We start from the raw sequence: 11152 nt of genomic DNA on the forward strand, positions 1-11152 counted from the left end.
CTTCCCCCTCGACCCACCACATAGTGTACTCATTCTTCGTACACAAAAACTATACTGCTTTTGCTGCTAATAGTAGAAAAGTTTGCTGTCGCTAGAAGTTTTGCTTTGTTGGGAGAGGGGCAAGAAGGTTTTGAGACTCAAGAAGTGGCGGGACTGCGCCAGCTGCTGCAAAGTGGAAGGTTTATGGTCGTGATCCACCAGACCAGGCCCTTTTGCGTCGTTTCTGTGCTATACACAAGGTGTATTTTCCTGAGACAGTTCTTAAAAAAGCACTACCTACACTTACAAAAACAGAAAATTCATTTCAATTTTAGAATAACTATGTGGACCATGTTTTGATAAATATGAGGAAATTACCCCCAGATCACACATTGGCGCCCCCTCAACGTAATAATTGACGAAACACCGAGTATGAGTATAATTCAACGAAGTTACAATTATACACAATGATGCTAATTTAAAGATTAGACAAATAAAGCAGCCTAAAATTTGATTGCGCCTCTTCTCCAAGCAAGAGCATAATGCTGGACGAAAGAGTGCTTACCTAGTGCTTATTCTCAAGCTGCAATTACTGGGGAATGTTTTAAGTTTGGTTAAATATCTTCCAGGTAAAAAGCAATCAAGTTACAATTATTTCAAAGCAGAGGATTGTGACTGAAAACAACTTTACATGAAAGGCTTTTAAGCAACCGACATGCTTTGCGGTTATATTTTCAAGCCGGCCTAATATCGAACTGCATGAAACTACAATAAACCGCTGTTTTCTTCTCGCGATAAGGTGTGCGAAATTGTAATGGAGCGTTTGCATGAAATTTTGCCACAAACTTGATTTTTTGATAAAATCTGCTCTTTTTTGTCAACTGACATCTAAAATTGTCAAAATCGTTCGTTCCCCTTTTCATCTGAGGCTTGTTAGTAGTCATTACCAAATTGTCTGGCAAAGGTATTTATAAACAGCTTGGCTCCTCGAGAATAAATGCACAGGTTAATTTTGCTGTCAATAACTCGTCTTATTCAATCCTTTAAAATATTTCAGGAAATGATAAAACCCTCTTACACCGATTGCATTTTAATCAAATATTATCAAGCATGGAAAAAATGAAAACAAAAATGCCTTGCTTGATCAATGCAAGAATATAGGTATCTAATTATTTTGCTTACATTTATAATTTGTTTGTTCGTTTTCATTTTTCATTGTTTTAATGCTGATCCGATGAACAGCATTTTTCGAATTTATTGCAAATGCAATTTTTCATAGGAAGCATAAGTTGCTTAACCCCAATTAAAATCCAAAGCTAGAAAAAGTTGTCATAAGCAGTTACTGCTAATATTTAACTTTCTGGTTCTTTTACATTAGTTGTAGCTACGGTAGTGCAAAAAAACAGGAACATTGTTAAGTGTTTAAATATCTTTATGTTTCTAAAAGCTACTGGGTAAAAAAGAACATTGAACTGCATCTATTTTTACAGAAATGCAATTCTTTGCTAACTCATTCAGAGAGTCGCATGCTCTAAATATGACAGGCAAAAGTCTGGCAACTTCAGATCTTAAGATCGTATAGGTATGATATTTTCAAAGCCGTAGCAGAGAATTTATAGAAAATTGAAAAGTCTGAATGCCAAGTGCCAAAACATGTTCAATTATTGAAAAAACGTAAATAAGAGGAAAGATATCGAGAAAAATTTGAGACCTTGGACTTCTACTCTCTTTACGATTTTAAAGGCAAGGGATTTTAACACGTAGCTTTTTATGTAAAATGTTGATAAGAAATTTCACAGCTGTTCTAAAAATAATAAGTTCACTAAAACTGCTCTTTCACAACTCAAAGTTAAGCGATCTTTAATCACTAGCCGCGTTTTACTTAAGAATGAACACAGAGAAGTAAAAATGTGATAAGCAATGTCATAATTCTTAAAATTTTTTATCATGATTAAATTGTTTTAATATGATATTTGATAATTGGGCTGCAATATGCAAACGTCACACCCTTTTAATGTCACATTGTACCCAGTATAATTGAGAGCTTATCAGCTTCAATACAATTATAAAGATATCAACAAGCAAAAAGTTTTGTGAAAGTAAAAAGATCTCTTTTTAGGCTGCCAAGATTTTTGAGTGCGAGTTTATCAAATTTTGTCGGTGCAGACTTTTTTAAAAGATTATGGTTTAATCGCACTAGAGCCCCAAAGAGTCTTAATATAATTGAGAAACACTTGAAATGCATTACACCTGCAAATTTCTCTCTCTTCTCACTCTATATATTTCACTTTTATTTCTCGCTCATCTTTATAATTTAAATGTAGTTGAATTAGTTTGTCTGTCGATTGTAAATTGCCATAGGGTTGCTACGTATTCTCATGCTCCATAGGGTACCGTACAGAAAACCTATGCTTATCCTGTACGTTTTAATGAGAATACATATAAAAAGTCAATAACAAACATTTATTCTTCATATATGATGAAGCTAAGGTCCTAAATTACAGAATATAAGGTGTGTGACATTATCATTATTAGCCTTAATCTTTGTTATCAATTTGTAGTTATGAAATTTTTAATTTGGCACAGACAGCGATCTGTGGCTCTGCTGAACCTGTTATTGAGACGGTAAAATACCATTGTTACAGCTGTTTTAACACTTAATGCTTTTTAGGTAGAGGTACTCTACCATACTAAATCATTATTATTTCCGAGTACCTGTTAAAAAAATATATAAAAAATAAAGAGACGAATGAAACACTAAAAGCAGTGGGAAGTGTTCTTACTGCGAAAGTCAATCCAAGGCCCTATTTTCATTTCAAAGGCCAGTTCATTGTCAGTGAAAATAATCTTTTCTTAAACTTTTACTTATAATCCAATTAATTTAAATAACATCAAATATACATTAGCTGTTTGGATGTCAAAGAGCCAATTTATTCTTCATTGTAAGAGAATAAAGAAAGATCTATTTTAAGAAACACTACCATTACTTGGAGTTAAGTTCCAAGGGTAGTAAAAGCCAATAACAAGAATGGACTGACACGTGGAGATACAACCTAATCCTGAATTGGAGCCCAGTTTTATGAATTTCATCCCTGAAGAAAAATTACTTTATAAATTCGAAAAGGGTTCAGATATCTACTTCAAAACCAAATACCAAATAATAAGTTTCATCTTTGAATAAAAATTTCATCATAACAAAATAAGAAAATTCCCAACTTGTTATACCTTGAAAGGCATTCATCTGAAAAGTATCGCATCAAAACAACCACATAACAGACAAGTGGAGAGTTGGTCGAAAAGTCAGATCAAAGTATGCATTTGTCACCCTGATCAGTCTATGTTCTTTTTACAATTTGCTTTAGAACGATGTGCATTGTAGGGGCATGTCTGTTGTTAGAAGGTATCTGTTAAAGAGAGGTGTTTATTGTTGAGATGCGTCTTTCCTGGAGATATGCCCGCTGTAGGGTGGTGTCCTCAGGGGCATCGCAACCGGGGGTGTGGGAGGGGTATCACACCCTCTCCAATAGTATCTCAATAGGAAATTTCAGGTAAAATCCGCTCGGTGGAAGAAACGCTTTAGGTATTTCAGAGACCTTCCTGTCATATAATCAATAAAAGATCAAGTAAAGGTAGTTCCTTTGGTGAAATATGATATTCTTTTATATGAATGAAGGTAAACAAACTAATGACTTGAAGATTTAAAGATTTCTTGCTGGCACTAAATCTAAAAATTCAGGCCCTCTTTAGATAAAGTTTAGCCTTATGTCCATTTCACCTAAAGTTTCTCGGTAGAAGCGTCAACTGCAATTCACTATGAGCTGCAGATTTTTTTAACATTCAAAAGGCACGCTCAGATGGGAAAAAGGGATCTAAATTGACAACCAGTGCTGCTTGTTACCTAGCTTTAGAAGTAACTGACAACATGGTATTTTTCAAAACCACGGCAAAATTGTACCAGTTGTTTTTATCTGCAAATGTATTACAGAGGTTTGTGACAGCAACTAAAGAATTTCAGGCAATAATTTTTCAATCAGGTAAATGTGTAGTCCACACCCTGGGTGTCCTCTGTATGGCGTTGTTCGTTGTAGGAAGATGTGCGTAAAAAGGATATGTCTACTGTAGAGAGGTGCCCGCTGTGAGGAGATGTCCGCTGCATGGATGTGTCCGTTTTAGAGAGGTGTCCGTTGTAGGACGGTGTCCGTTGTAGGTCGGTGTCCGTTGTAGGAAGGTGTCCGTTGTTTGAGGGTTTTCTGCTTTTACTTAGACCCCGTTTACACTACAGAAATAAGAACGAAACACCTTGGTTCCGTGCCTGAAAAAGCGACGATATGCCTTGCGTTTACACTAAGCAACTTGGTTTCGTGCTTGTTTGGGAACGGTTCCGTTCTTCTTTGGTTGCGCTAAAATGCGAAACTCTTTGGTTCCGTTTCTAAATTGTGTTTGTATTTTCTAGTGTAAACGGTCAGGAACGGAACCTTTTGGTTATAATTGAAAACAGGGCTTAATCTAGAGTTGGGGCGAGGCTTTCTGAAAATGTCAGACGTCATTGCCGCGCCACTGCGCTTGCTTCACATAAAAGTTTCGTTCTTTTTACTGAAATGTAAACGCGATGAGAAAAAGTGGTATTGTGCCCAAACAAGAACGGAGCCAAGAATTCCGTTCTTCTTTCTGTAGTGTAAACGAGGTCTTAATCGTAGAAAGTTTCTTATCATAGGTGTTTTCAAGTCAAAGTTGTAAATTTTGTAACATCTTGCAAACAAAAATTCTGAATTTTCCATATCCATTGTACGAGCGTGCCTAACAGTCTATTGATGCTTTAAAAACATTTTATTGCTTGATCAAAACAACTAGAGGGAAACTTAATACTCCCTGTTTTAAGACTTGTTCTGTTATCAGAAAAGGAGGCAAAGCAATTTTATTACAAAACAATAAAATAGGTTTTGATGCTGATTATCTACCCCTTAGAGGAGCAATCTAGAGGAAAATTTCGATTGAATAAACCGATATAAAACAAGACAATGCTACTATGCAGGTTTGCTAGAATTGTCAGGATTCAATTTCCTCTAAGAAGTGGCAACGTAAAGCAAGGTGATATTAAATACAGGCATGGAAAGATATTTGTGAATTTCTTGAAATTTTCTCCTGAGCAGCTGTCTTGAAATGAGCACAATGCTGATGGAATCAGAATGCACCTGCAATATGTCAAAGCAGCCCGAGGCCATGCATTTTAAAATGATATAATAAAAGGGCCTAGAAGGGCCTTGCAAGATGACAAGTGAATTTTTTGTCTGTAGCCATACAGCCAGGTGACCGTTGTCAGGCCGAAAACCTACAATCCACCCTGAGTTCTAGAGAAATTTAAGTTCAGTTCATTCATAATTGGGAGATAACGCCACAGTGGATAAGGCTACCTACCACTTAAGAAGTGTTAACGGGTACAGGTTGCAAGAAAGAAGTTTGCAGAAAACCAGCAGCTTTCACCAAAAATTGACAACCCACAGTAGAAAGTTTAATTAGCCACGACAAAGATCACGCTTAAACATAGTTCTTCCGTTCTTCCGTATCCTCTTTAGCTGCAGTGCAGTACGCCAGATGCATAAAGACAGAAGATGGAGATGTTATGCGAAGAGCCCCAAAAATTGGTTTAGCTGACTTGTTCAGTGACTCAGCAACGCTATGGGTAATTTTTGTAAGGGATGATGTTTTTAAAACTTTTGTGCAAAACCACGGGAAAGCAAAGCAACCAGACTGTTTTGTCATTTTGTGCTCATTTGTGTGACTCTTTTCACTCTATAAGAACAATTTTATAAAAACACGAGCCTCTAAATTGATAGAAAGATAAGAAAAAAATTTTGAGCAATTTTTCATCTAGAAAACGAGGAGTTTTTGCCATCTAGGGGTGCTCTTTCGACGATTTTTCAAATTTGTCAACAAATAAAGGATGTCTTACTCACTTTGTTGGCAAACGCGGGCTGAACAAGTCCCTAGAGCGAAAAAGCTAGCAATTGCACTGCTTGCACAATAATTATTTGAGAAAAAATTAAGAACAATCCAGCCTCAGATTTCAGAAAAAATTAGAAACAGCCAGTCTGAGCTAAAATTCATTGCTTGTTATAAAAAAGAGAGTAGCTTTATCTTCATGTAATGGTCCCGTTCCCCATGTTGTTGTAACCAGTAGCTTTTGTTAGCAGTGTAGCTTGCAGCATATATTGTACGTTTGTAATGGAATGTGCTTGAAGATAGTTTGTGGCTAAACCCCTTTTAACTTTATTTGGTCATTAAATCCACAATACAAGCACAAACAACCTGAAGAATTGTGCCCAGACCATAAGAATGGTACAATGTGGTTTGGGGTGAATTTAAAAACGTGGCTGTTAATAGCATTGGTGTATTGACGGCTACACGCGGGTTTCATTGAAGAACGAAATGACCGCCATGCATCATGAGTAGATTATTGCAGAGGTTTCATACAGACTCTGTCTAGTAGGTTTTTCACTGGGTCTTAGTTTCAATTTTCCAGGGACCAGTGCTCTTTCTCAAATACAGCCATTGCTGTAAAAGGGGCTTATCTCCTTCATCCTATCATCTTAGAAACTCGTTATTCATGCATTTCGATCTAAGCATTTGACCAAGTAGCCCTATCGAAAATATCCTTTCTATTTGATAGAGAATCATCACTGATCTAAGCATGTTTTCTAAGCATATAGACATATGTTTTTGCTGTAGTTCTTCCTGCATCGACATCCTGCCAGGGGTGAGTGAGTCCCCTCTTAATTTCCCACATAGGGCTCCAGTCACCAAGCTCCTTCATAGCTGGTGCTTTAATTCACTTAGTATCACAAACATCGAATTCATCTGCTCTCGGTCTTAAAGCACCTTCATTAGACCAAAATGGCTATTTATCTTCTTATCAATGCAGTTTTGTAAATTTCTTTGATTTTATCTCCAATCCTTTTTTCTTTGCCAGGTATCAAAGCCACGACACCTCGGGGCGAATCACTCTACAGGTAAAAGCGTTATTAAATCATCCGAGAATCAGAGCAACTGCCATGGATTTTCAGAGGTTATCTGGGCGCAGGGCCACTGATAGGTTTTGGATGGCCTGCGGACATAACTGAAACATATTCCTTGCAGTCATTTTCTTGCAATCGTTTATTATTTTTAGGCATTCATTAGTTGTTTGTTACCTTAGATCATAATAACAAAGCAAGACTTTTGACCTTTACTAAACTAAAATGTTGAATCTTTTAGATTAATTTTTAGGGTTGTGTTGAAATGGAATGTATTGCTAAATTTCTCTCCTATAATCAATTGTTTTGGGCTCATATTTGACGTGTTCAAGGGTGCGTGTCCATGATAACACTGGGGGCAAGCAGAACCGATGATGTAAAGGACGTTTCGAGCGCAATTGCAGATTGCGGTTAGAGGGCTAGGGTGGTTATAAGCGTAGGCGACACATGCTAAAAAGGGCAAATAGCAGTTTGTACATATTCACCTTTCCACTTAATAAAGCACAAATGTATCAGTGGCTGTCGGTAAACCAGATAGGGTACTGTCAAGGGGTACTGCGGTTAAATTTATCTTAAAATAATTGGGCAAGAGGAGTGCAGAAAGTTCTATGCTATCTCCTTTCCCTGGCTTAATATCTGTAAGTATAGTTTAGCTCATCAAAAAAGCAATGATAAGAATACCTTAATGGTACAGAAAAGCAGTGCGACCCCCTGCTAATCCAAAAATCTTCGATTTTGTTCCCTTAGAAGTCCTTTTACAACATTGCACTAGTATTCAGCTTTAAGTATTTCTCATGTGTTCAATTCAATTTCAATTCAATTCAATTCATGTTATGGTAATTATTTTTATTCTCTATTGAAATGTATTCAGGTATATTTGTCAATAAAATTGAATTGAATTGAATTGTGTTTTGCAACTTCTAAACATCGATAGATGTAGTTGTGCAAAGTCAAAGGTCATTATCTCAAGGACTACAAATCATAACACTTCTTTTAGCAATGTTATTGGGCCGGGTATTACGTATATTTTTGCCTAAAGTGACTCGTTTTCACCCTTTAAAATTGTAGCCAAACACAGGTCCTTCAATGTCTTTTGAGCCACCTTTTCTGAGGTTTGTTGTTCTCTACAATTTTCATCTCAGTCACCGAATCCTTTCTGGTGATCTCCATGATCCCTAGTGTCAAAAATTAAAAACGGCCTTGAAAAAGCAAACATTTTGAAGATTACTAAAGCTTTTTGCAGGAACATCAGAACATAGATTAAAAAATCTAGGCTAGGAACTATTTATACCCAGATGTAGATTGAAATGGAGCAAATTTTCATTAATACCCGATTGAAATGGAAAACTAAGCAGGTTATTAGCAAAATATTTGGAGAGGCTTCTATTAGCTTTTATGGGCGAAGAGGCCTAGCGCTAATAGGTTGACCGTGTTTTTGTAAAAAACTAAGCTCGAGAAAAGTACTAATTCCTTACTTTATACTGATTATATTTAACAAAGGCTTTTGAATACAAAAAGTTACGTTTTTTAAAACACAAAAACGTTACACAAAATAGCCCGTCTCTTTTGCTCAATGAAAAAAGTTTGGTGTTAGAAGGTGCTGGTCAGAACTAAGATGCCTACCGTTGCATTCAAACAAACATCAAACAACTGACTGAACATTCAGGAAACAGGGCTTTGTCTCCACAACTGAATACCAAAGTCGACAGATCTCAAGCCTTCACCATTCACTCTTGGCTTATCTATGACGTCAGACAAGACAATTATTGAGTTATTGTGTAGAAAACTATTGTTACCTTTATAGCACCAGATTGTTATTGAATGAATATATGATTTGAATCATGACCTTGTATGCTGTATGTATGTCATTTAGTTCCATTAAGAATTAGATATTCAATGAGAGATAAGTACAGACCTTTGGGTGGGTAGACACTGCCCAGTATCAGTGGGGTAGCAACAGCTTTATAACAAAAATAAATGTAGTTTATTACGTTTTGATAAATTAATCAGATTTACGACTGCGCTCAGAAGAATTTTCTAGCGTTTATTGATATCGAAAAGCTCAACATTAACACCTTTTTCGTTTATGAATAGGCTTTGTTTGTCTTTTGCTTATAAATGATTAAAACCAGGACACTGTTTGAGCTGCAAGCACCCACAGAGCTTATAAAACATTAATAATCCGCTTGTGCAAGTTGGTTTTAAACAAAGAAGAGAGGTATAGAAATTTGCAATAAGAAAAGTAAACATCACAGGTGCTAAGAGATGAGTTTTAGAAATACCATGATATTCAGCACCAACTGCAAAGAAGTATTGACCTATGAGCGGAGCATTCGAGACACAAGAACGCGCTGTAGCTGTATTAAAAAATCACAGATGCAATTAGTCAGAATTAGCATCAGCTTGTAAAAGGACAATTAGGACCAATCACAGTCCAGTCAGGAAACACTGTTTATAAATTTCATTACTATCGTTGAAGAAAAGTCCAGTTTAAGCAGTTGAAGAATTGCAGAGTAGAGATCAGAACTGTGAATGACCTTCAGCATCTTCGTAAGACGCAGTTTTGCTGAAGAACTACCTGCATATTGGTTTGCAATTCACGGACCTGCTGGCTAAGAGTCCAACAAAAAGGCTGAGGAAATATTGACAAGGCGTTAAACACAGTGCATACGATTGAGAATTTGTTTAGTAATTCTTCTAACTGAATCTGCAGGCTTGTAGAAAAAATAAAATTCAATTAGTTACATGAATCGCAGCAAATACAAGTATTAATAAATACCAGTGGATCAAACATCGGTATTTTGCAACATCTTTTAGCTCTCAGGTTTTTTCTACGAGAAAGATAACTCTACTCAAAAGATATGGCTTTTGGTGGGGGACATTTAGCTCCCTTGACAAATGTGGCAATTAGAGGAGACCTCCATAAGGAAAAGAAGCCAATTGGGAGGCGATTTAGCGATTTAGCAACTCAGCAAAATGGAAGAAAGCTTGCTGAAAACTCTCCAATAAGCGAAGGATTAGCAGTAAGGATACATGGTTCAAGAAGAACGTTTTTGGATGAAAAGGAACATGCATTGAAATTTAATCAAACATCTGCAGAAGCTTCTGAAGAAAAATTGAGGAGAAAAAGCGACAGTGTGCTGGCTCGCAGGCTCGGAGGGTTTGTAGGGGGCAATGTTGACAATATCATAATGAACAAGAGTCCCCGAAATATTGACGATTTGTCGTTTAAAGGAAGACGCGTTGTTAGTGAAAGTGATATGAAGGAACACGATAAAATGAAGCGTCAGTGGCAGGAAAATCTTAATTTCGATAGACGGAAGATTCTTGATATTGACAAGGGAAAGGCACTAAACATTGAAAATTCAAGTTGGCATCCAAATAAAGATATTCCACAGATTAGGAGGAAAGAGCCGATTTTGTATCGATCTGTTGATAAGGAAATTCTTACGAAGCAAGAACTTCGTCGAGAAAGATTTTCTGTTGACAACAGAAGCTTGGCCGTCGACGCAGTTGCTAAACAAATAGCAAGAGCTGCCCTGTCGAGGACTTTCTCTTTAGATACTATTCCATTAGCAAGGACTCAGCCAGATGAGCTGTGGCTGAGAATGGAGAAAATCAAACCATGCAAATCAAAAATAGAAGAGGCAGAAAATGGTGTAGGCAGCTGCCAAGGAGAATATAAACAGTCTGATCTTTATAAGCTTCAGCATCACACTGTGGCAAAGGAGAAAGTGATGTCTGTTGACAATGTCGATTCACTGAGCACATTACACATGCCAAGAATAAGGAGAACGTTTTCTATTGATAAAATAGATAATGGGCAGCTGAAACTCGCCAGTAAGAGAGTCATCGACATAAAAGCCAGTTCTCATTACGAAAGATTTGACGGTGGCCCAGGAAAGCACTCACAACGAGATTGCGTTGACAGTACAGTAAAGCCGAAGATAGAATGCAGGGACAAAAAAAGGGAAGAGTTCAAACCAAGAGAGTTGAAAGAACCGACGCTCAGGGAATTTGGTCATAAAGGAGACAAGCGGGTTGATGAACAAACAAAAAGCATCAAGTCTTCGTCATCTGTTTGTTTGGATATTGAGGAAAAGAAAGAAAGATATGACCATAAGATTAACGAAAGGCCGGAAGAAAGAAGAAAGGACAAGGCA

Source organism: Rhopilema esculentum, chromosome 17 (assembly GCF_057945365.1).
Source record: "Rhopilema esculentum isolate cy_ngs chromosome 17, ASM5794536v1, whole genome shotgun sequence".
Lineage (NCBI taxonomy): Eukaryota > Metazoa > Cnidaria > Scyphozoa > Rhizostomeae > Rhizostomatidae > Rhopilema > Rhopilema esculentum.